The 25,593-nt window shown below is 45.0% G+C and overlaps 1 long non-coding RNA gene across 1 annotated transcript in view; it reads right to left on the reverse strand.

Moving 5' to 3' along the window:
• Positions 1-25,593, reverse strand: part of LOC119970436 — a 147,434-nt gene that overhangs the window by 55,956 nt on the left and 65,885 nt on the right. Inside the window, exon 2 of the long non-coding RNA XR_005461615.1 lies at positions 10,188-10,402. This is a non-coding gene — a long non-coding RNA (uncharacterized LOC119970436). The remainder of the gene's footprint in view (positions 1-10,187; positions 10,403-25,593) is intronic.

Below are 25,593 nucleotides of genomic sequence, written 5' to 3' on the forward strand. Positions count from 1 at the left end.
CCCGGGGCCGGCGTCAATCCCACCCCAGCCGTGTCCCAAATTCTCCGCCACCCGAGATTTGGTGGGGGCAAGAAACGCGCCGTGTCGGTTGGTGGGCCACCCGCGGCAATTCTCCGGCCTGCGATGGGCCGAAGTCCCGCCGCTGACAAGCCTCTCCCTCCGACGGGAATCAAAACCCCTACCTGACCGGTGGGATTGGCGGCGCGGGCGGGCGGCGAGGTCCTGGGGGGGGGCGCGGGGCGATCTGACCCCGGGGGGTGCCCCCACAGTGGCCTGGCCCGCGATCGAGGCCCACCGATCGGTGGGTGGGCCTGTGCCGTGGGGGCACTCTTTTTCTTCTGCCTTCACCATGGTCTTCACCATGGCGGAGGCAGAAGAGACCCCCTCTCCTGCGCATGCGCCGGGATGACGTCAGCAACCGCTGACACTCCGGCGCATGCACGGACTTACGCCGGCCGGCGAAGTCCTTTCGGCCCCGGCTGGCATGGCGCCAAAGGCCATTCACGCCAGCTGGCGGAGCGGGAACCACTCCGGCACGGGCCTAGACCATCAATGTGAGAGCTTGGCCCCTAAATGTGCGGAAGTCTCCGCACCTTTGGGGCATCCTTATGCCGGAGTGGTTCATGCCACTCCAACACGCCGGGACCCCCCCCCCCCCCCCCCCCCGCCCCGCCGGGTACGGGAGAATCCCGGCCCATGTGTTTGAGCCAGTGAGACCGAATGCTCGATGTTGGGGATGGGAGGAGCGGGGGTGTGTGGAAATGATGGACTTATTTCTGGAAGGATTGGTCACGATTTTGGAAGAGTTGGCGGAGAAGTTCCATGGGGTGAGGCCTTTAGGTATATGCAGGTGCAGGATTTTGCAAGGAACGTTTGCCCAATGTTTCTGGTGACACCGACCTCCTTGTTGTTGAAGATGGTGCACCAAAGCATGGTGTGGGATCAGGACATGAAGTCATTGCAATGTCGTGGTTCCAACCTGGTAATCGAAATCCCACCCTTTAAGTCTCCACTGTCCTGCAGTCAGATAGCCTAAAGTATTCACTATATCAAGGTTCGTACCTGAATATTGGACAATGTACTCAAAATATATTGCTCTCTGTGCAGGCAGAACCATAAAGGAGTTTGTCTTCAGGGGAGAATTGAGGGAGAAACTTGAGAAAATTGAGGGAAAAATATTTTAAGTTAGGGGCAGAGTCGAGGCTGAGCCGATTTGGGAGAATCATGGGCAGGACTCTCCGACCCCCCCGCCGGGTCGGAGAATCGCCCGGGGCCGGCGTCAATCCCACCCCAGCCGTGTCCCAAATTCTCCGCCACCCGAGATTTGGTGGGGGCAGGAATCGCGCCGCGTCGGTTGGCGGGCCACCCGCGGCAATTCTCCGGCCTGCGATGGGCCGAAGTCCCGCCGCTGACAAGCCTCTCCCTCCGACGGGAATCAAAACCCCTACCTGACCGGTGGGATTGGCGGCGCGGGCGGGCGGCGAGGTCCTGGGGGGGGCGCGGGGCGATCTGACCCCGGGGGGTGCCCCCACAGTCGCCTGGCCCGCGATCGAGGCCCACCGATCGGTGGGTGGGCCTGTGCCGTGGGGGCACTCTTTTTCTTCTGCCTTCACCATGGTCTTCACCATGGCGGAGGCAGAAGAGACCCCCTCTCCTGCGCATGCGCCGGGATGACGTCAGCAACCGCTGACACCCCGGCGCATGCACGGACTTACGCCGGCCGGCGAAGTCCTTTCGGCCCCGGCTGGCATGGCGCCAAAGGCCATTCACGCCAGCTGGCGGAGCGGGAACCACTCCGGCACGGGCCTAGACCATCAATGTGAGAGCTTGGCCCCTAAATGTGCGGAAGTCTCCGCACCTTTGGGGCATCCTTATGCCGGAGTGGTTCATGCCACTCCAACACGCCGGGACCCCCCCCCCCCCCCCCCCCCCCCCGCCCCGCCGGGTACGGGAGAATCCCGGCCCATGTGTTTGAGCCAGTGAGACCGAATGCTCGATGTTGGGGATGGGAGGAGCGGGGGTGTGTGGAAATGATGGACTTATTTCTGGAAGGATTGGTCACGATTTTGGAAGAGTTGGCGGAGAAGTTCCATGGGGTGAGGCCTTTAGGTATATGCAGGTGCAGGATTTTGCAAGGAACGTTTGCCCAATGTTTCTGGTGACACCGACCTCCTTGTTGTTGAAGATGGTGCACCAAAGCATGGTGTGGGATCAGGACATGAAGTCATTGCAATGTCGTGGTTCCAACCTGGTAATCGAAATCCCACCCTTTAAGTCTCCACTGTCCTGCAGTCAGATAGCCTAAAGTATTCACTATATCAAGGTTCGTACCTGAATATTGGACAATGTACTCAAAATATATTGCTCTCTGTGCAGGCAGAACCATAAAGGAGTTTGTCTTCAGGGGAGAATTGAGGGAGAAACTTGAAGAGGAAAATATAACTTCTTATAATTTTGTTCTTTCTTTCACTTCTTGTCAGGTTATAATTCAATTTCTATTCCACTTCTCTGACAAGTTTTGTGACCAGATTTCTGCCTTTGTTATAAATATGGTAATTTATGGTACACAGAACATGATGTCAATAGCCTTTAGCTTGTTAGCACCTTTGAATCTTCATTTTATGGACAGGTCATCATTGTAAATGAGCAACTTACATTGGAAAATGGACTGAAATTAGTTGTAATTAACTAAACAAATTAGGTTTAGATTTATAGACTAATCAATCCATTGTAGTAGTGTGCCTTTATATTGCATTATTTTATTGTGTGTAGTTGGTGAATTGAACTGAGTCATAATTGAATCATAAATCTTCTTTCACAAGATAATTACATTTGACAGAGGAAGATATAGCTCCTGCATATGAGCAAATTCACACATTCGTTTTTTGGGTTAAAGTTTTACAGGATAATTTACAGCAAAAAATTTGTTTTAGTATTTTATATGTTCGATATTAGATTAGATTATAATTGGACATGACAGTTACAGCCGATGTCCTGTATCCTTGGGGGGAGCAGGAGGCTCTTCAGCCACTTGACGAGAAGGCCGGGAGAACAGTCACCTCTGAGGTCAATGCCAACTGTGTAGCTCCAAGGATCTGGACAGAGTGCCAGAAGAAGATTAATAACCTCATCCGAGTGTTCAAGGTCAATGGATGCATTTTCAAATTCCATTTCCTATTAGTTGTGTTACTAGCCTCAGCCGCTGCTCCATTCACCACACCCACATCACTCACCTCCCAACGATCTTTATCAATCATGACTCAAACCAATATTTAACTATAAACCTATATAACCTATGCTTCACCTCATCCTTGCACACTTAGCACTGCTCGAATATTCACACTCATGTCTCACAGCTTGGACTCACTGCCTGGTGACAGCCATATCATCCAAACAGGCTTCTTGTCACTCACTCTCTGTTGCAGGAGAAGGTGATGCACAACTGAAGGCAGTATCAACCAAGTGGAGGGAGAAAGGCATATCTCCTTGTTCTGACCTCATGACAAAGATGGTCCTGACCATTATGGGGAAGACCATTGCTGAGGAAGTGGCCACCAGTGGGACTGAAGCCATTGAAAATAATGTTTTGCTCATGCCTAATCCTCCCTCACATAATCCACTTCTCCCTCATCTTTAACTTTCTTCTGGTTTACAAGTTACAGATGAAGTTAGCATCCACCTCTTACTTTCTCCTCACCTCAACCTACAAACCAACCTGTGTCCTTTTTTTATTTTCAACAGCCAAGAACTGTAAACTTCCCAGGTAGTTGTGGAAAACAGGAAGATAGTTATGATTAAGTCACAGCACCATTATCCAATTTCACACCTGCCCCCATCATCTCAGAAACATTGGGTATTTTAAGGGACAGCGTAGAAATTAGATCTCCATGTTGTGAGGCAGAGGGCAGAAGTGTACTGCAGTCAGGGCAAGAGAGACAAGGAAAGCAGTGGTGCCAGTTCACCGGTGGGAGGGCACGGGGAGGGGAGGAGGTGGGTGTGCGGGTGAAGGGCACACATGAGGTCTGCTGCAGACTAGCACCAACATTTCCTAGGGCTTTGCACCCAGCTTAGAGCCCATGTTTCCAGTATGAAACTAGTCGCTAAAGCCATTAGCTACTCATGGAACCAAGTATGATGCTGCATTTGATGCCAGATGTTTCAGCTTCCATTATAGTACATGCAGCAGCCTCCTAGAATTTGAACACTTCAGACTGTTCCCACGATGGCTATGGATCACAGTGATCAAACGGAATTCCAGAGTGTCATAGTAATCTCTCTCCAACAGTTCACTAGGATCACTGATGCAGTACCCCATAAGAGTGACAGTGGGCCTTGGAGGAGATCTCTGCTCTCTGAAAGAGAGCATTCATTTTTCCTCCTCTGCCACTGCCAGTATCTGTGCCGTTGCCCATCAGCTAAACAATCCCAGGATGCTGCTTCCCAGACCCAGATGGAACAGTCTGAAGCAAGCTCTATAACACAAAGTCTTTCAAAGTTATCATCCGGGGCAATCTACATTTCCCTCCATTGAAAGGCAGCAGTCTTCCATCAGCCAAACTGCAGCTACATGGGTAGCACGTGGAGGATAGGCAGAACCGGGGTGGGGGGTGCGAGGATAAAGGAGCGCGAGAAAGAGCGAGACTGAGAGCGGAGCTGTGAAGATAAAAGAGTGTGAGAAAGGGCGAGGTTGAAACTGCAACCAGGAGGATAAAGGAGCGCAAGAAAGACCAAGGCCTAGACGGAAGATAAAACAGTGCGAGAAAGAGTGAGACTGAGAGAAGAGCCCGGAGGATAAAAGAACTTGCAAATGAGTGAAGCTGAGAGTGGCGATGGAAGGATAAAAGGTCATGAGAAAGAGCGAGACTGAAAGCAGAGCACGAGACTGAGTGAAGAGCTAGCTTGGATTTGGAGCTCCTGTACTGGCATCAGGATTCAAAAGTGACGTGAGGTAAATGAAAGCAGCTGAGTATGGTCAGATAAGTATTTACTTATTTCACTTATAGTTTGTAAGGTCTATATTTTATGGTCCATTGTTTGTAGGGGTTATAATCTGTCGTGACAACGACCAGGGAAGAAGGGTCCTAGAGTAATTGATATTATTTGATTTTCAGTATCATCTAAAATGTTTAATTTAAAGGGCTAAGACAGGAGAGCTCAAGGCCATGCTGTGCACCTCCTGCGCTATGTGGGAAACCAATAATATTTCCACTGCCCGTGGCCAGCATGTATACAGGACGTGTATCCAGCTGTAACTCCTGGAATTACAGGTTTCAGAACTAGAGCTGTGGCTGTGAACACTGTGGAGGATCTGTGAGGTGGAGAGCATCATAAATAGCACATGGTGCCCATGGAGAAAGGAAGGCTATTCCTGATGGTGGGCAAGTCCATAACCAGGGGTCACAGTCTAAGGATATGGGGTAAACCATTTACGACAGAGATGAGGAGAAGCATCTTCACTCAGAGTGTGGTGAGCCTATGGAATTCGTTACCTCAGAAAGCAGTTGAGACCAAAATATTACAAGTTTTCAAGAAGGAGTTAAATATAGCTCTTGGAGCTAAAGGGATCAAAAGACATGGGGGGAAAGCTGGAACAGGTTACTGAGTTGGATGACCAGCCATGATCATAATTAATGGCGCAGCAGGAAAATTCCAGTTGGCCTCCGATCATTGATCTCAATTGGCCTTTGAATTATTTTAACAAGTTACTTACCACTTGCAGATGAGTGCCATTCCATTCCCGATTCAGTTTTCAGGAAATGGCTCAGGGGTGGGATGGTGCTGGCAATCCAGCAGGCCAGCCATCAGTTTAAAATTCCCCACCTGACTCCAGACCTGCCCCATTTCAGGACAAACATCCTGTGTGATGATTGTGGAATCGAGCTGAGGATTTTTTTTAGTTATACATGGGAACTGAGCTAGTTGCTCCAGCATTTGTTCCCATCCCTAATCCCTCTTGAGATTGTCTTGGTGAGTCATCTTCTTAAACGTCTACAGTCCATGTGGCGCAGGAACACACACAGTGATCTTAGAGAGGGAGTTCCATGATTTTGACCCAGTGACAGTGAAGGAACGGCAGTTTTTCAAATCAAGATTGTGTGTGACTTAGAGGGGAACTTTCAGGTGGTGATGTTCCCATGTGTCTACTGCCTTTGTTCTTCGAGGTGGTAGAGGTTGCAAGTTTGAAAGGTTCTGTTGAAGGAAGCTTGGCAAATTGCTGCAGTACATCTTGTAGATGGCACACAGTGTTGCCACTGTGTTCCAGTTGTGAAAGAAGTGAAGGTTTAAGGTGGTGAATGGAGGGCTGATCAAGCTGGATACTTTGTCCTGGATGGTGTCAACCTTCTTGAGTGCTGTTGGAGTAGCACTTATCTCGGCAAATGATGAGTCTTCTATCACATCCCTGACTTGTGCCTTGTAGATGATGGACAGGCTTTGGGTAGTCGGATGGTGAGATATTTGCCACATAATTCCCAGCCTCTGACTTTTTCTTGTAGCCACAGTATTTATATGGCTGGTCCAGTTCAGTTTATGATCAATGGGTAACCCCCAGGATGTTGATGGTGGGGCATCCAGTGATGGTAATGCCATTAAATGTCAAGAGGAGATGGTTAGCTTGTCTCCTATTGGATATAGTCAATGCCTGGCACTTGTGTGGCACAAATGCTACTTGCGACTTATCAACCCAAGCCTGAATGTTGTACCAATTGTGCTGCATGGACTGCTTTAGTATCTGTGGAGTTGTGAATTGTACTGAAAAATGCAATCAACAATGAATATCCCCATTTCTGACCTTATGACGGAGGGAAGGTCAGCTTAAGATGTTTAGGCCCGAGGAATTCCTGCAACAATGTCCTGTGTCTGGGATTATTGGCCTCTAACAACAATAACCATTTTACTTTGTGTTAGGTATGACTCAAACCCTTGGAGACGTTTTCGACTGATTCCCTTTGATTCCAGTTTCACCACGGCTCCTTGATGCCACATTCAGTCAAACGTTGCCTTGATGTCAAGGGCAGTCACTCTCACTTAATCTCTTGACTTCAGCTCTTATTTTACGAATTTGGACAAAGGCAGTATTGAGGGTAGGAGCCAAGTTGCCCTGACCGAACCCAAACTAGGCATCAGTGAGCAGGTTATTGCTGTGTCAGTTGATAGCATTGTTGACGATACCTTTGATCATAGATTATCATAGAATTTACAGTGCAGAAGGAGGCCAGTCGGCCCATCGAGTCTGCACCGGCTCTTGGAAAGAGCACCCTACCCAAGATCAACACCTCCACCGTATCCCCATAACCCAGTAACCCCACCCAACACTAAGGGCAATTTTGGACACTAAGGGCAATTTATCATGGCCAATCCACCTAACCTGCACATCTTTGGACTGTGGGAGGAAACCGGAGCACCCGGAGGAAACCCACGCACACACGGGGAGGATGTGCAGACTCCGCACAGTGACCCAAGCCAGAATCGAATCTGGGACCCTGGAGCTGTGAAGCAATTGTGCTATCCACAATGCTACCATGCTGCCTTTGTTGATCATTGAGAGTTGACTGATGGGATAGAAATCGGGCAGATTGGATTTGCCCTGCTGTATGGACAGGACATAGTTGGACAACTTTCACATTACTGGGGAGATGCCAGTAGCAGTACAGGAACAGCTTGGCTAGATGTGCGACTTATTCTGTATCACAATCCTTCAGTACAACTGTCGGAATGCTGCCAGAACACATGACCTTTGCGTTATCCAGTGCATTCTGCTATTACTTGATATCATGTGGAGTGAATTGAATTAGCCAAAGAATAACATCTATAATGTCAGGGTCCTGAGGAGGAGGGCCAGCACTATAGCACAGTGGCTAGCACAGTTGCTTCACAGCTCCAGGGTCCCAGGTTCGTTTCCCAGTTTGGGACACTGTCTGTGTGGAGTCTGCACGTTCTCCCCATATCTGCATGGGTTTCCTTCGGGTGCTCCGGTTTCCTCCCAGAGTTCAAAGATGTGCGGGTTATGTGGATTGGCCATGCTAAATTTCCCTTAGTGCCCAAAGAAAAGAGGTTAAGTGGGGGTTACTGGGTTACGAGGATAGGGTAGAGACCTGGGCTTGAGCAGGGTGCTCTTTGTCAGTGCTCATGCAGACTTGATGGGCTGGATGGCCTCCTTCTGCACTGTAAATTCTATGATTCAATGACTCACTTGGTTGAAGATGGTTGCAAATGCTTGTCTTGTCTTTTGCACTGATGTGCTGGGCTTCCACATTGTTGAGAGTGAGAATGCTTGTGGAGCCTCCTCTTCCAGTTAATTGTTCAATTATCCACCATCTAACATGACTGGATGTGGCAGGACTGCTGAGCTTCGATCCATGATCCATTGATTGTGAGATCGCTTAGCTCTGTCTATCACATGCTTCTTCTGCTGCTTGGCATGCAGGTAGTCCTATCATCCAGCGTCACCGGGTCAGCACCTTTTTATTTAGGCATGCCTGGCATGTTCTCCAACGCTCATCATTTAGCCTGGGCTGATCCCTGGCTTTATGGTAACGTTTGCTGGTTCCCGAGTTTATATATGAAAATTAAATGAAATGAAAATTGCTTATTGTCACGAGTAGGCTTCAATGAAGTTACTGTGAAAAGCCCCTAGTCGCCACATTCCGGCACCTGTCTGGGGAGGCTGGTACAGGAATTGAACCATGCTGCTGGCCTGCTTGGGCTGCTTTAAAAGCCAGCGATTTAGCCCAGTGAGCTAAACCAGCCTATCTGTAGTTGAATACAATTTGTTTGCTGCTGATGATTCACAGTGCATCATTTATGCTCAGTTTTGAGATTTCTATATCTGTCCACATATCCACTCATGCCTTTAATATTTTAAATATTTAATCTCAGTCTTGAACATACTCAATGACTGCGCCTCGACAGCTCTTTGGGACAGAGAATTCTAGAAATTCACCACTCTCTGAGTGAAGATATTCCTCCTCAATCTTAAATGAATGGTCTACCCCTTATTGTGAGACTGTGTCAAAACCCTGCAGCCAGGGAAACATCCTGCATCTACCCTGTCGAGCTCTGTAGGAATTTTGTACACTTTATTGAGGACAGTTCTCATTCTTCTAAACACCAGAGGAAGGAGTAAGTGAGGGCACTTGGCAGGGTGAAGGAGTAGAGGTGGTGGTAGTCTTCTTGTGGAAAGAAAGAGTTGGGGGATATTCAGAGTGATGAGGGTGACCGGGGAGGGAAGGAGTAAGGATAACTGAATGAATGGTGGGGGAGGAAGGAGTGAGGGAAGATGAAGGAGTGGGGGATTACATAGGGAGTATGGGGGGAGATGGAATTTCCAAGTGAATGTGCAAAGGAGGGGCTTGCAGAGCCAATATCTGCCTCAAGAGGAACAAATTTAGGGTGAGTTTGGAAGGACAAAATGATGAGTTTGAGAAGGGTCAGAGCGAGTCAGTAGGGTGGGAGGCTGTGGGTGCATTGGTAGTGGCAGAAGGGGCGTTAGCGGTGGTTGGTGGGGTCTCGGAGGCAGACACAGACACTGGGGTGGGAAGTGGGTCAGGGAGTTCAATGTAGATGGAGGTGAGGTGCTCAGTGAGGTGTGGAATGTACCGGCTCACCTGGACATTGGTGAAGGAGAAGGGTTGGGGCTGTAGGGTAACGGTGGGAATGTCGAAAGTGATGCCAGTGGGTTGGGGGGGGGGGGGGGGTGGTGGAAGGTAATGATGTTGGAAGAAGGACATGGGTGACAAGGGAAGGGGAGATGAGGAGGGAGCTGATCAATAACCATACGATCACCATCTTTTCAAAAGCAAAAGTAATCAGAGCCACGTATTGGGCGGACACAGATGCTGCATGGCAGTGGGTGGCTGGTGATACCGGTAGGTGCGGATGAATAATTGAAAGAAAACTGCAGAAGTGGAAAAGCTCTGGACAGTGAGATGGGTGTAAGAGAGGATCCACGTGTGTGGGGGAGTGCTTGCGCGAGGCTGTGAAAGGCCCTGCTACACACTGCGCCAAACTGTGAGTGTTGCGGGAGGTGTGCGGGGTATGATTGGGGTGGGGAGGCCGATCAAAGTCAAATGAAAGATAACAGTAGACATTATTTAGTGCAAGTGTGAATACATTTATAGGTTGTACAGTGACAATTTTCTCCTGTGCAACATCTTGTGCTCAAAATATCTTCATTTCTCTAGACTTACCATTATGTCTAGGTGCTGCTGGTACATCGGCAGCATGGGCGGAGGCAGCCTCTGGGGTTATCGACCTTCTTGTCTTTGATGACCAGTAGCCTTTCTCTGGAGAGCTGAGGCCTAGAGGGTCTCAACTGACTTTGACTTTCCACTGATCGGCCAACTGTTTCTCTGTAGTGTCAGAGGACCAGCTCTGGCTGCATTCCTCTGAAGAACCATCACCACTAAAATGGAAAAAAACAGTTAGTGAACGTGGTGCTCGTAGGACACTCCTGCACCCCCTGCAGACTGTCTGGTGGTCATTCACTGCCTCTCTTCCTGTTTTCCCTTAACCTGTGATGGGACCACTTTCTAAATATGCTATCCATAAGCATTCCAGCCTCCCGGATGCATCAAAGTGACTGCAGCTGTCGCTGGCATTGTGAGGTTTGTGCAGCTGGTGACACTTCCTACCTATGTGGATATCCAGACCACAGGAAGTGTTCGTGACTTCCCACAAGTAACAGAATGGGCATTCCATGTGGCCAAGCTGCCCTGCCATACCTTTACTTTACAAGCTATTTATAGGAGGTGAGAAAGTAAAATTACGCACCAGTTACGCACCTGTCTGCTACTTTACCTGTGGCTCGCCCTGTCGTTCAAACATTGATTGTATAAAATTATTAAAACTTATCACTTACACAGAATAAAGCAGCAGACTCACCAGTTACTTAGTTCCCTTTTGCTGGCTTCCCTTAGCTATAAGAAAATCACAAAAAAGGAATGAAACCGGACAGACCAACTGGCATGGACCCAGACACTGGAAATGACAGCGGCAAACCCAGCCCTGTCGACTCTGCAAAGTCCTCCTTACTAACATTCAGGGGCTTATGCCAAAGTTTGGGAGAGCTGTCTCACAGACTAGTTAAGCAACAGCCTGACATAGTGATACTCACAGAATCACACATTACAGACAATGTTCCAGACACGACTATTGCCATTCCTAGATATGCCTTGCCTCACTGGCAAGACTGACCCAGCAGAGGTGGCGGAATAATGATACACAGTTGGGAGGGAGTTGCCCTGGGAGTGCTCAACATCAACACTGGAACCCATGAAGTCTCATGACTTCAGGTTAAACATGGGGAAGGAAACTTGCTGCTGATTACCACGTACTATCCACCATCAGTTGATGAATCAGTACTCCTCCATGTTGAACACCACTTGGAGGAAGCACTGAGGGTGGCAAGGGTGCAGAATATACTCTGGCGAAGGGACTTCAATGTCCATCACCAAGAGTGGCTTGGTAGTACCACCACAAACCGAGCTGGCTGGGTCCAAAAGGACATAGCTGCTAGTCTAGGACTGCAGCAGGTGGTAAGGAAACCAACGAGAGGGAAAAATATACAAGACCTCATCCTCACCAACCTGTCTGCTGCAGATACATCTGTTCATGACAATATCGCACAGTCACCGCACAGTCCTTGTGGAGACAAAGTCCCGTTTTCACATTGGGGATACCCTCCATCAGGATATGTGGCACAATCACTGAGTGAAATAGGATAGACGTCAAACAGATGTAGCAACTCAAGACATGGCACCCATGAGGCACCGTGGGCCATCAGCAGCAGCAGAATTGTATTCAACCACAACCTGCAACCTCATGGCCCAGTATATCCCCCACTCTACCATTACCATCAAGCCAGGGGATCAACGCTGGTTCAATGAATGCAGGTGAACATGCCAGGAGAAACATCAGGCATACCAAAAAAATGAGGTGCCAACCTGGTGAAGCTATAACACTGGACAAATTGTGTGCCAAACAGCATAAGCAGCAAGTAATATACAGTGCAAAAGTGTTTCTGCAATGAATACGCCATTTCTAAGATCTGCAGTTCAGCTAAATCAAACTCTGAATGGTGGTGGACAATTAAACAACTCACTGGAGGAAGAGGAGGCTCCACAAATATCCCCATCTTCAACGATGGAGGAGCCCAACGCAAATGTGCAAAAGACATTTGTAACAATCTTCCGGCAGAAGTGCCGAGTGGATGATCCATCTGGGTCTCCTCCGGAGTCCCCAGCATTACAGAAATCAGTCTTCAGCCAATATGATTCACTCCACATGATAGCGAGCAACAGCTGAAGGCACTGGATATGGCGCGGACTAAAGGCCCTGACAATATTCTGTAATGGGCCAGAGTTCAGAGAACCGAAATTGTATCATGGAGTTTACCTGACCCACAAATTTTAATAGATTGTGGTATGGGGAGCACACGGCCCACTCTACAGGTGTGGTACAGCAGAAATGGAAAAGTATTTTTGAAAGCAAAACGATGTCCATTCTATGAACTCATGTTAACCTTTTTAAAACATACAGTGAACATCTTAGCAACCATCAATTCAAATACAACCCCCAAAGAATACAACACAAAATAATCCTTGAGCTTTCCTTTTAACATCCATAAGACTTAAAACAAAACATTTTAAGCACCTCAGGTTTAATTCCACTACTGAGAACAGTTATCACATTAAAATCAGCAAATGGACATTCATAAGCTTGCAGAGATTCACACACATCCTGCTGTGATTGCAGCTTCTCCAAAACTAAAATGAAACCAAACCCACCCTGCAGCAAAAAGCCTAAAGCAAAGGTAAAAAGCTGACAGACAGCCCAGCGCCACCCACTCTCTGATGTCACTGCAGTAGCAAACACCCATTTCGTAAAGGTACTCTTACTACAGATATTTATATACATACCCATTTATAAACACCCATTTCTTAAATGTACTCTCACATGACACCTCCCCCCAAGAAAAAAAAATAAACCATCAACTTCAAGATGGTTTCATTTTTCACCTTTATACTATATTTTAAGAAATGCACACATTAAATATACTTTTCCGTTTAAAAAATACAACACATGCAAACAGGTATAATAATACAGTCCATTTTTTTTCTTCTTCCTCCAACTGGAATCCTTCTCGATTGACAGTCTTTTTGAACAAGGATGTCTCGGCATGATCCATCCATTTCTCTACGCCTCGGCATTTCACTTTAAAGTCAGATACTTTAGTTCAATCTGATCACAGAGTCCCTTGTAATTCTCCAACACAGGAGCATTGGTTATCACAGCTTTCAGGTAGTCAAATGCCTGTTGAAAGTCCGCTGTCCACTGAAACTTTTGACGTTTCTTCAGCAAGTCTATCAGTGGAGCAACTACGCTATAAAACTTTTTCACAAATGTTCGATCAAATCCACACATGCCACAAAATCGCATTATTTCCCTTCATCTTGAGGGTATTGAAAACTCCTCAATAACTGTTGGCTTCACATCCCGTGGGACTATTCGATCCTGTCCGATTGTATGGCCAAGGAAAGTGACTTGGGCTTTTCCAAATTCACTTTTGGCTAGGTTTATCACCAAACCCGCCTCCTGAAGTCAATCGAATAACTCCATCAGATGTTTTAAATGTTTTTTCCATGTCTGGCTGAAAATTACCAGATCGTCAATGCACACCACACAATTGGGTAATCCTGAAATGACGTTGTTAATTAACTGTTGAAATGTGGCTGGGCCGTTTTTCATGCCAAATGGCATAACTTTGAATTGGTATATACCATCTGGAGTCACAAAATCTGAAATCTCCTTTGCCTTTTCGGATAAAGGTACTTGCCAGTAACCTTTAAGTAAATCCAGTTTGGAAATAAAAGCTGATTGTCCCATTTTCTCAATGCAATCCTCCAAACGTGGGATAGGATAAGAGTCCGTTCTTGTAACTGCATTAACCTTTCTTTAGTCCACACACAACCGTTGGGTACCATCTATTTTAGGTACCATCACTATGGGTGAGCTCCATTGGCTGCAACCCACTTCAATTATGCCATTTTTAAGCATACTCTCAATCTCTTTGTTAACCTGTGCCAATTTTAAAGGGTTAAATCTATATGGATGTTGTTTGATTGGAACAGCATTTCCAACATCTACATCATGGATAGCCATTTTAGTACTTCTCAATTTATCACCACAAACCTGTCCATATACTATCAATAACTCTTTCAGGTCAGTTTGTTTTTCCTCTGAAAGGTAACTCAACAATTTATCCCAATTTTTAAGATCATCCTCATTTTCCAATTTAATTTGAGGTATGTCAAATTCACAGTCATCTGGATTTGGTTCGCCACTTTGAGTTAGAATCATTACAACCTCCTCCTTTTTCTCTCCTTCCTTTTCAAAGTACCTTTTAGGCATATTCACATGACACACTGGGTGAGTCTTCCTTCTATCTGGTGTTTTTAACCACAAAATTCACCTCACTTAATTTCCTTTCAATCTGATAAGGTCCACAAACCTTGCTTTTCAAGGTTCACCTACCACTGGTAACAATACTAAAACTTTATCTCCACTGGCAAAACTACGAACTATGTATTTCTTGTCCGCCACCCGTTTCATCACATTTTGTGCAACTTTTAAATGTTGTCCAGCCAATTTACCTGCTCTATTTAATTGTTCCCTAAACTTTGACACGTAATCCAATAAAGTAATTTCTGATTTCTCACGCACCAATTTTTCCTTAATCAATTAAAGTGGTCCTCTTACCTCATGACCAAAACTTAGTTCAAAAGGACTGAATTTGGTTGACTCATTAGGTGCATCCCTAATTGCAGACAGTGCAAATGGAATTCCTTTATCCCAATCCTTAGATAATCTTGACAATAAGCCCTCAACATTGTCTTTAATGTCTGATGCCACTTTTCTAACGCTCCCTGTGATTCTGGATGGTATGCAGTTGATGGAAATTGTTTTATTCCTAAGATATCCATAACTTCTTTGAATAACCTTGAAGTAAAATTTGATCCTTGATCAGATTGTATTTCTGTGGGTAGTTCATATCTAGTAAAGAATTGAAGTAACTCCTCCACAATCTTTTTAGCTGTAATGTTACGTACTGGAATGGCCTCTGGAGACCGAGTAGACATATCCACTATAGTCAAAATATATCGATTCCCACTTTTTGTTTTAGGAAGCGGTCCTACGCAATCAATTAGCACCCTTGTAAAGGCTTCCACAAATGCTGAAATGGGTATTCAAGGCGCTGGTTATATCACTGCTTGAGGTTTTCCTATCATTTGACATGTGTGACATGATTGACAAAATTTAACTACATATTTATGTCGTCCAGGCCAATAAAAATGTTTTTGTATTTTAGCTTGAGTTTTCCTTATTTCCAAATGACCTCCCACCGGTACCTCATGTGCAACTCGCAACACCTCCTTTCTATACCCTACCAGCAATGCTACTTGAACTTCTGCCCACTTTTCATCTGCCTGCATATGTAAAGGTCTCCATTTTCTCATCAAGATATCACTTTTACAGTAAGAACACTCTGGTATACACTGAGATTCCTCTTCCGTTTATGCTTTCTAATACATATGTTTTATTTCCATATCTTTCTGTTATAACTCCGCCAATTTTCCTCAACTAAAAATATCCGCCTCATCCTCCACCTGTTCTTGTTCTTTTTCAACCATCTGATCAAAAATTGTTTCTGATAATTGCACTTCAATTCCATCTTCACTCTTTGATTTCTCCTCTTGTCATAACCTGTGACTTTGCGACCTTGTTACTACACAATCCGGAAAAATCCCAGGATATTCGTCCTTCAACACTTCAGTTGTCTGATTTTCCACTGGTTTATCAACCACAGTAGGCATCACTCCCACCTGCGATCCAGCTATATCATTACCCAAGATAAACTGTATTCCTGGACAAGATAGTTTCTCTATTACTCCTACTACCACTTCACCACTCTTCATTGGATTTTCCAACCTTACCATTATATAATGGAACACTACTCCTCTCACCCTGAATTCCACATATTACCACCTTTTCTGGCAATATTCTTCCCAAACTACATAACTCCTCATCTCTTACTATTAAAGATTGACTAGCTCCCGTATCTCTTAAAATTGTAACTTCTTTACCTGCTCCTCCTGATACACGTGAGTAAACTTTACCACACAAGTGAATTCTTTAAAGACATCTGGCACCTTCTTATCAATTACCTCTTGATCAGGCGGTACAATCTTTTGCACCTGCTTTGCTTCAGTTGTGCTTTCCTTTACCACTTTAACAAACCCCACTATCTTATTCTGTTTCACCACGTCAGCCTTCCCAGTGCTTTTCTTCAACCACCAACACTGTGACTTTACATGGCCTAATTTATTACAGGGAAAACATTTAAATCTTTTTGTTTCTTTTCCACTCTCCTGGATTTCTTTTTTAGTCTGAGGTACACTCTCCTTATTATCTCCCATCTGATCACCTTTACCTTTACCACTTGAGTATTTCTCATGCCCCCAGTTTCTATCCCTCACAGGCTGAAACTGATGACGGAAACCAAGCTTTGATTTGTGAACTAATTCATAATCATCTGCCATTTCTGCTGCTAATCTCGCAGTTTTAACCCTCTGCTCTTCCACATGAGTTCTCACTACATCAGGAATTGAATTTTTAAATTCCTCCAAAAGTATAATTTCTCCGAGAGCTTCATACGTTTGGTGTATTTTCAAAGCCCTTATCCACCTATCAAAATTACTCTGTTTGAGCCTTTCAAACTCCATTTTTTCACCTCCTCATACGTCCCAGATACCTCCTCCGTTAGTGATGCAAACACTTCACTAGCCCTACCTATCAGCTTTGTTTGAGTCAGTAATACTCATATGTCCTGTGGCCATTTCATTTGTTCAGCTACCTTCTCAAATGAAATGAAAAAGGCTTCTACCTCCTTCTTGTCAAACCTTGGCAATGCTTGGACATATTTAAATAGATCCCCACCAAGTCTTTGACTATGGCGCTCTTTCTCACTATCCTCACCATTATCATCCAACTGTACGTTTCTCTTTATGTCTGCCAATTTTAACTGACTGTCATGTTTCATGGCCATTTTCTGAAGTTCAAACTCTCTCTCTTTATCTTTATCCCTGATCTGTCTCTCCCTTTCTCTTTTTTTTTGCTCTGCTCGGGCTATTCTTTCTTTTCTACTTTCTTTTCTCTCCTTTTCTTTTTCCTCTCTCTCTCTCTTTCTTTTTTTCTCTCTCTCTTTCTTTTTCTTCTCTTCCGTATTCAAGCTGCTTTAATTCTTACTCATTTTCCAATTGTCTAATTTGTAACTGAATTTTTGCCATTTCCAATGAGTCAAACTGTATCCCAGGCAACTTTAAATGCTGCCAGTAAGGTACTGCATGTGACTGTCTCCACCCCCAAAAATTTCTGAGCCTCTGAAAGAGCCATTGTCCACAACACACTCCCTACTTAAACTGAAATACCACACCTGAAAAGCAACCACAATATGCTCACCCCTCACTGTCTTTAAGTTTACTAAGCCAATACAATAGATAGACTTTTATCCCCCTCAAGCCCCCAATTTGTTATGGGCCAGGGTTTAGAGACCCCTAAATTGTATCATGGAGTTCACCTGACCCACAACTTTTAATAGATTGTGGTATGGGGAGCACACAGCCCACTCTGCAGGTGTGGTACAGCAGAAATGGAAAAGTATTTTTGAAAGCAAAACAATGTTTATTCTATGAACTCAAGTTAACCTTTTTAAAACATGCAGTGAACATCTTAGCAACCATCAATTCAAATACAACGCCCAAAGAATACAACACTAAGTAATCCTTGAGCTTTCCTTTTAACATCCATAAGACGTAAAACAAAACCTTTTAACAGAAGTATCTCAGGTTTAAATTCACTACTGATAACAGTTATCACGTTGAAATCAGCAAATGGACATTCATAAGCTTGCAGAGATTAACACACATCCTGCTGTGATTGCAGCTTCTCCAAAACTAAAATGAAACCAAACCCACCCTGCAGCAAAAAGCCTAAAGCGAAAGTAAAAAGCTGACAGACAGCCCAGATCCACCCACTCTCTGACATCACTGCAGTAATAAACACCCATTTCTTAAAGGTACTCTCACTACAGATATTTATATACATACCCATTTATAAACACCCATTTCTTAAAGATTCTCTCACATGACAATTCCAACAGTAGAACTGAAGATTTGTGTTCCAGAACTTGCCGCACCCCTAGCCAAGCTGATCCAGTACAGCTACAGCACTGGCATCTACCCAGCAATGTGGAAAATTGCCCAGATGTGTCGTGTACACAAGAAACAGGACAAATCCAACCCAGCCAATTACTGCCCTATCAGTCTACTCTCCACCATCAGCAAAGTGATGGAAAGATTCATCAACAGTGTTATCACTTACTCGGCAATAACCTCCGCAAGGATGCTCAGTTTGGGTTCCGCCAGGTTCAGTCAGATCTTGACCTCATTACAGGCTTTTTACAAACATGGACAAAATAACTGAATGTCAGAGGTAAGAATGACTGCCCTTGACATCAAGACAGCATTTGACTGAGTATGGCATCAAGGAGCCCTAGCAAAACTGGAGTCAATGGGAATCAGGGTGTAGCCATCTGTGATGGCCACTTCCAGAATACAAAATGGATGACTGCAATGACTGTAGGACAATATGGACAATGTTAGGAAAGCAAGCAGGCTCAGAGCCTGTATGCATATTGAGAAGGCAACTCCCAGACGAGACTGAAACTGTAGGTCAACTAACATATTGATGGCCCATCTCCGGGAACAAAGGAATGACACTCAAGGAACCGATCTAGCTCCAGACACCCCGGTGCCATTTCCCCAAACCGAAAGCATAAACAAAGCAAGGCCAACGGCCACCTAGGACACGCCCAGCCATCAGGCACCCACCCCTTTATTGGTCAAGATCAATACGAGTGATCAAGATACAGCCCAATTTATCGGAGCCAAGTTCAAGGCCTGCCCAAAAGCGCGCGAAGCCCCTTCAGGTATAAGAAGAAGGCCCCGAGAGAGAATCGCTCTCTTAGACTCGGCTCTCGAAGCGGAGAGACCCATCCACCAGCTGCACCAGAAGCAAGTAAGTCCAAGGTCAACGCTCGCTATCAAACGGACAACCTTAGCTGTTCTCCTGTCACCTCTTTGAACCCAACAGCCTCAGATCTGAACAACGGCCATTGTTCCTCTGACTGAGTGGGCACCCGAAGTTAAGTATAGACGTTAGCATTAGAGATAGTTTAGTTTGTGGTATTTTGTGCATGAGTAGATATTACTGTGTGTGTAAATAAATAGTATTGACTTTGAACTAACTAACTGGTGTATTGGTTCTTTGATCAGTATTCAGGTTTGAACCTTGTGGTGGTATCAAAAGATACCCGGCGACTATAGAGCAAATGTAATTAGGATTAAGGACGGTGACCATATTGACTGCCATATTTATAACCAGATAAATATAGCAACAAGGGGAAAAATCTCCGCTGGCTGGAGTCATACCTGACACAAAGGAGGATGGCTGTGGTGGTTGGAGGTCATTCATCTCAGATCCAAGACATCGCTTCAGGAGTTCTGCAGGGTAGTGTCCTAGGCCTAACCATCTTCAGCTGCTTCATCAATTACCTCCTTTTCATCATAAGGTCAGAAGTGGGAATGTTTGCGGATGTTTGCACAATGTCAGCAACATTTGCGACTTCTCATATAATGAAGCAGTCCATGTCCAAATCCAGCAAGACCTGGACATTATCCAGGCTTGGCTGACAAGTGACAAGTTACATTTGTGCTGCACAAGTGCCAGGCAATGACCATCTTCTACAAGAGAGTATCTAACCATCGCCACTTGACATTCAACGGCATTACCATCACTAAATCCTCCACAATCATCATCCTGGGGGTTACCATTGATCATAAACTGAACTGGACTAGCCATGTTGATACTATGGCTACCAGATCAGGTCAAAGGGTAGAAATCCATCTACAAAGCACAAGTCAGGAGTGTAATGGAATACTCTCCAATTACCTGGATGAGCCCAGCTCTAACAACACACAAGAAGCTCAACACCATCCAGGAGAAAGCAGCCCGCTTGATTACTCCCCCTTCCACAAACATTCAAACCCTCCACCACTGATGAACAGTGGCAGTCGTGTGCACCATCTACAAGATGTACTGCAGAAATTCGCCAAGGTTCCTTTGGCAGCACCTTCCAAATCCACGACCTCTAATAATAATCTTCATTAGTGTCACCAGTAGGGTTACACTGCAATTAAGTTACTGTGAAATCCCCTCGTCGCCACACTGGTGCCTATTAAGGTACACTGAGGGAGAATTCAGAATGTCCAATTCACCTGACAAGAATGCCTTTTGGAACTTGTGGGAGGTAACTGGAGCATCTGGAGGGAGCCCATGCAGACACAGGGAGAACATGCAGACTCCGCACAGATAGTGACCCAAGCAGGAATCAAACTCAGGTCCCTGGCGCTGCGAAGCTACAGTGCTAACTGCTGTGCCACTGTGCCACCCCATTACCATCTAGAAGGGCAAGAGAAGCTGATATCTGGAAGACCCTCCACCCAGAGGTTCCCCCACTTGGAAATATATCGCCGCTCCCTCAATGTCGCTGGGTCAAAATGCTGAAACTCCCTCCATAGCAGCACAGTGGGTGTACCTACACATAACGGACTGCAGCAGTTCAAGAAGGCAGCTCATCACCACCTTGTGAAGGGCAGCTAGGCTTAGGCAATAAATGCTGGTCTAACCAGCAACGCCCACAACCTATGACTGAATTTTAAAAACTGCCGATAATTTACAAACACTCCCTACGAGTTCTATACTAACCAACCACACGCTCGAGCGGAGTTGTATATTCATCAATCAGCTTACACGATTCCTGTGATGTCACTGTTCAACTTTTGAACTTCTTTCCAAGTTCAGTGCACAGCCTGACTGACCTGCTCCAAAGTGATGTTCTCCTTGCAGATCCACCCCGCTCCTGAAGGTAAGTGATAAGCTCAAAGCCTGACACTCGATTTATCAGCCGCTGAGTATTGTTCCCCTCACAGGCCTGCCTCTCTCCTGACTCCTGAAGGTAAGCAATGTTGATCGATATTATGACTTGCCCCGTCTACATACTTCCAGTGACGCCAGGCGATCTAGATAACCACTGTACCAATGTCGCATTTGGCAAACTTGGAACATTCAGGGATCTTATAACCCCCAAAATAGGTAATGCTGGGCCCTATCTTCAGGAGAAAATGCTTAATGCAATTTTAGCTCTAGAAATTCTTTGAGTAGCTTTTAGGAATAGTCCAAGGTGGTTGATGCTCAGGTTCGATTTATTTATGGCATGCCGAGGGAATCAAATAGGTGATTTTGACACAATCAACCCAGCAGGAAGCTGGCAAGATGAGATCATCTGAGTGTTTTACACACAGCCTGATTTTCCATTCCACTGAATCTAATGGAAAGCAATATCGAACAGCCAGTAAAATGGATGGCCGAACTGGTCTTGTAAAAGTAGTCCGCCAGGCTGATGAGGTAAGATTAATTTGTAGCTAAAGCTTGGATCATTCAATGGTGTCAGTGCCTTAACAATGGGACAAAATATTAGGTTCATAGTTTAGAATTCCTGCAGTGGCCGGGCAGTCATATTTTGTTTATTCTTCTCCTGTTTCGATATGAGCAATTAGGGATGTGCAGTAAATTCTGGCCTCACAGCCCATGATTGAATTATTCCTGTTATGAGAAATCTCTGATCCTTATTTTTATTTGACATTGCTTAACCTTTTCTCATTTTCCATTCTCTCAATTTGCAATGTAAATAGCGTCGAGTGTGTTCTAAATCAAAATGGAAATAGAGTGCCCTATTGTACTTAATCTAACTGAGGCAGATGGGTCACCATACTTCTACTCATTGCCATGTTACTTGTTCCAAGTGCTTTTAAATTGCCAGAGTCAATAAAGGGAAATGATTATTCTATGTTGCTGCTGCACACCTTAACCAAATCCATTCTCATTGAATTGAAACACTTAGTACAAAGTACAGAAGATACTTAATGTGCCTGATTGAGTCATTCACTATTAAGGGCCTGCTAGTTTGGAGGTCAGTGATATAACAGTCACAGCAGAATGTGAATATATATTAAACCATTTTCTGGAATTTAAAGTAATTGCTTTTTGGTTTCAAGTATTTCCTTGCCTCTTCTGAAGATACTGACACTTGTTGCAGTAACACTCCACACCACTAGTAGCTGCTTCATTTTGGCTACATAATCCTGGCCAATGTTGCAAGTAGCCTTTTAACAATGTGATGATTGTTAATGATTGCCAATCTACCTCTCATGGCTGGAAAGAGAACACATTAAAAAGTGTTGAGTCTCATTCCTTCAGTTAGTGACTTGTTGGATATTTTGAAAATGTCAATTTATAAAATTTTAATTGTATTTCCACCCTTTTCCTTTCTGTTTCTTCCTCCCTAATCTAATCTGTTTTTGTCTTCTGTTATTTTGCTCCCTGTATCGGGTTTGACACTGAACTTCTCTGCTCTAGTTTACCTTACTTCTTGGTACTTCCTTGTTTAGTTCTCAATTCTAAAAGTTTATTGGTTAAAGAGACAGACTGCTGGCCTTGTTACTCACTAAGGTACCAGATGCTCCATTACCCATTATCAGCTTGCATTTCCATTAATTTACAGAACAAAATATGCTGCAGTCGTTGGCTGCAGGAAAGAATTTAACTAACCTGGCACGCCGTGAGATGCTCTGCTGCAGGAAATTCTGGGCCAATATTTGTCATAACGTAGAATGTTGTCTCATAAAAAGGTTTAGAGCTTTGTATGGTTGAACAATAACTGTTTGATAACAACACATAACTATGTATTTTGTGTATATATATATATTATATATATATACAGGATACAGTCCTGATTAGGTGTTATCTTCATGCCAACTTCTACCAGACTCACTACTATACTTTACTACTCCCATGTGACACTCTACATCATATGGTTGAGTCATACAGTCATACGGGCTAAAGATGTGCAGATCAGGTGGGGTTATGGGATTATGGGGATCGGGCGGGGGGAGTGGACCTAGTTAGGGTGCTTTTTCAGAGGGTCGGTGCAGACACAATGGGCTGAATGGCCTCCTTCTACACTGTAGGGATTCCATGATTCTATGATGTAGCGGTACTATTTCTGCAGTGCCACATTAACTCTTAAAGATCCGTACATCTTAATACTATACAAATGGTGACATTTTCAGGTGAGATGTTTGCAAAACTCTTTCTGAATTTGTAGCATAATGACACCATTAATAGACAATGATTAATTTTGTTAAGATTTCCTGCATTTTGTCAGTGGTTTATAAAAACAAATTATTGTTACTTTTGTTATGAAGCTGCATCTGTTATAACCAGGAAGGGAAGAGTGTTCAGTTTCTCTAGTCCCACTACTCCACACCAGAAATGTAAATGACCAACTCAGCAAAAGGCCAATTGTTCACTTTTGTATTGCTAAACCAGACTTAAAGAGACTTTTAACCAGTTTTATTTCAATGAACTCGGAATGATACATTGATTCTGAGACAAAGCTTATTTTTTAAAAACAATTTTAAAAACTGGTTAACATACAACTTATAATTGGATGTGTAATCATATGTTACTGTGATGTGAATGCAAAGCTCCTTAAAATCTAACAACTGTGAGCAAACAGCCTTTTGCAAGAAGTCACATGACTAAATGTCAGCTAAATGACCAGTAAGGTACCTGAGGAGATAAGAACTATTTGCCTATTTGAACTTTAATTGCTGGAGAATTCTAATGCATGCACACATGCACACACCAAACCAAATAGAGCTGGTTGAGGAAAAACAAACACCTTTTGGCCAGTATGAAAACTTAATGGAAAAGGATGAAGTTTAAGGGGTTTAAACACTGTTGATCTGGTATCTAGAACATAGAACATAGAACAGTACAGCACAGAACAGGCCCTTCGGCCCTCGATGTTGTGCTGAGCAATGATCACCCTACTCAAACCCACGTATCCACCCTATACCATAACCCAACAACCCCCCCCCCCCCCCCCCCCCCCCCCCCCTTAACCTTACATTTTAGGACACTACGGGCAATTTAGCATGGCCAATCCACCTAACCCGCACATCTTTGGACTGTGGGAGGAAACTGGAGCACCCGGAGGAAACCCACGCACACACGGGGAGGACGTGCAGACTCCGCACAGACAGTGACCCAGCCGGGAATCGAACCTGGGACCTGGGACCCTGGAGCTGTGAAGCATTTATGCTAACCACCATGCTACCGTGCTGCCCCTGTGCATGCAAAAATGGATCAATGGCCACAGAACCATTATGGAAGTTAGTTCCAAAAGGTGCTTTGGTGTGCAGAACACAGTGGGACCAATGTCCTTGGCATCTCTCCCTCATCTCAGCTTCCCATGTTTCCAAATACAGACATGCTATACTGATATGGGGATCTCTCGCTGTATACTGATAACTGCACTGAATTTCAGATAAAGCAAGCAGAGAGTGAATTGGGCAACCTTCTCCTTTGTGTTTTTTTCCCAAACCGAGCCCAAAAAACAAATTCAAAACAGAAATTCATCTCACATGGATTTCAGAAAAATCACCAGGGCCTCACAGCCTCTCAAAGCAGCAGATTTTTTTCTCCAGCAATTAAAGTTCAAATAAACAAATATCTCATGCACTAACTCGCACTTTTGTGGATCAGACCATAGGGATGTTGAAGATGACCGGTCTGGTGGAGCCCGGCAATTCAAACCACAGAGGATGTTATGCACCATCATCATCTGTTGCGCTATGCACAGCCTGCTGCTGCATTGAGGGGAGGAACTGCCTGAGGAGGAGATAGAGGAGAGGCACGCTTCTGTCAAAGGGGATGAGGAGGCTGAGGTGATATCTTTGACGGCAAGGATGTTAGGCATGATGCAATGGTCATGTCCAGATGAGGCAGACAAGCTTGGGATGCACTCATTGCCACTTGATTCATGGAGAATAATGAGGACATCCTGTTATTTTCACGTGGCATCTGTGAGCATTGCATGCGTGTCTGAAAGATAGCTGCACACATACCCTCTGTGATAAGCCTCCTGTTTTGGAGATGCAGAAGACCCTCATAGTTCCCTCATTCTAGGAGGATGATGATGACTTGCTTTGGGGATAGTCTATAGATCCTCACAAATCTTATGCGTGACTCCTGTCTGGCTGCTGGCAGTTCGCTTTGTGTTAATGACTACAGTCATATCATGGTGATGCAACGGGGTAAGTTTCACCACTCCTGATTCTATAGCACACTTTGTGAGCTGAACTCTTGAGGAATAGTGCCATGGATGAAGAAGCTGCTGGGATGGCGATCCTGCCATATGTCAAAGGTGCAGAGAGCACACATGGGGAATGACTGGAATCTGTGATGCCAGCCCTGTACATTGTGGCATTCATCCTAATTCCCATTGAGATACAGGCATGACTGATGTGTCCAGTCACTGTGAAGGAACACCATCAATTTGGTGGGAAGGTT

Source organism: Scyliorhinus canicula, chromosome 8 (genome assembly GCF_902713615.1).
Source record: "Scyliorhinus canicula chromosome 8, sScyCan1.1, whole genome shotgun sequence".
Taxonomy (NCBI): Eukaryota; Metazoa; Chordata; class Chondrichthyes; order Carcharhiniformes; family Scyliorhinidae; genus Scyliorhinus; species Scyliorhinus canicula.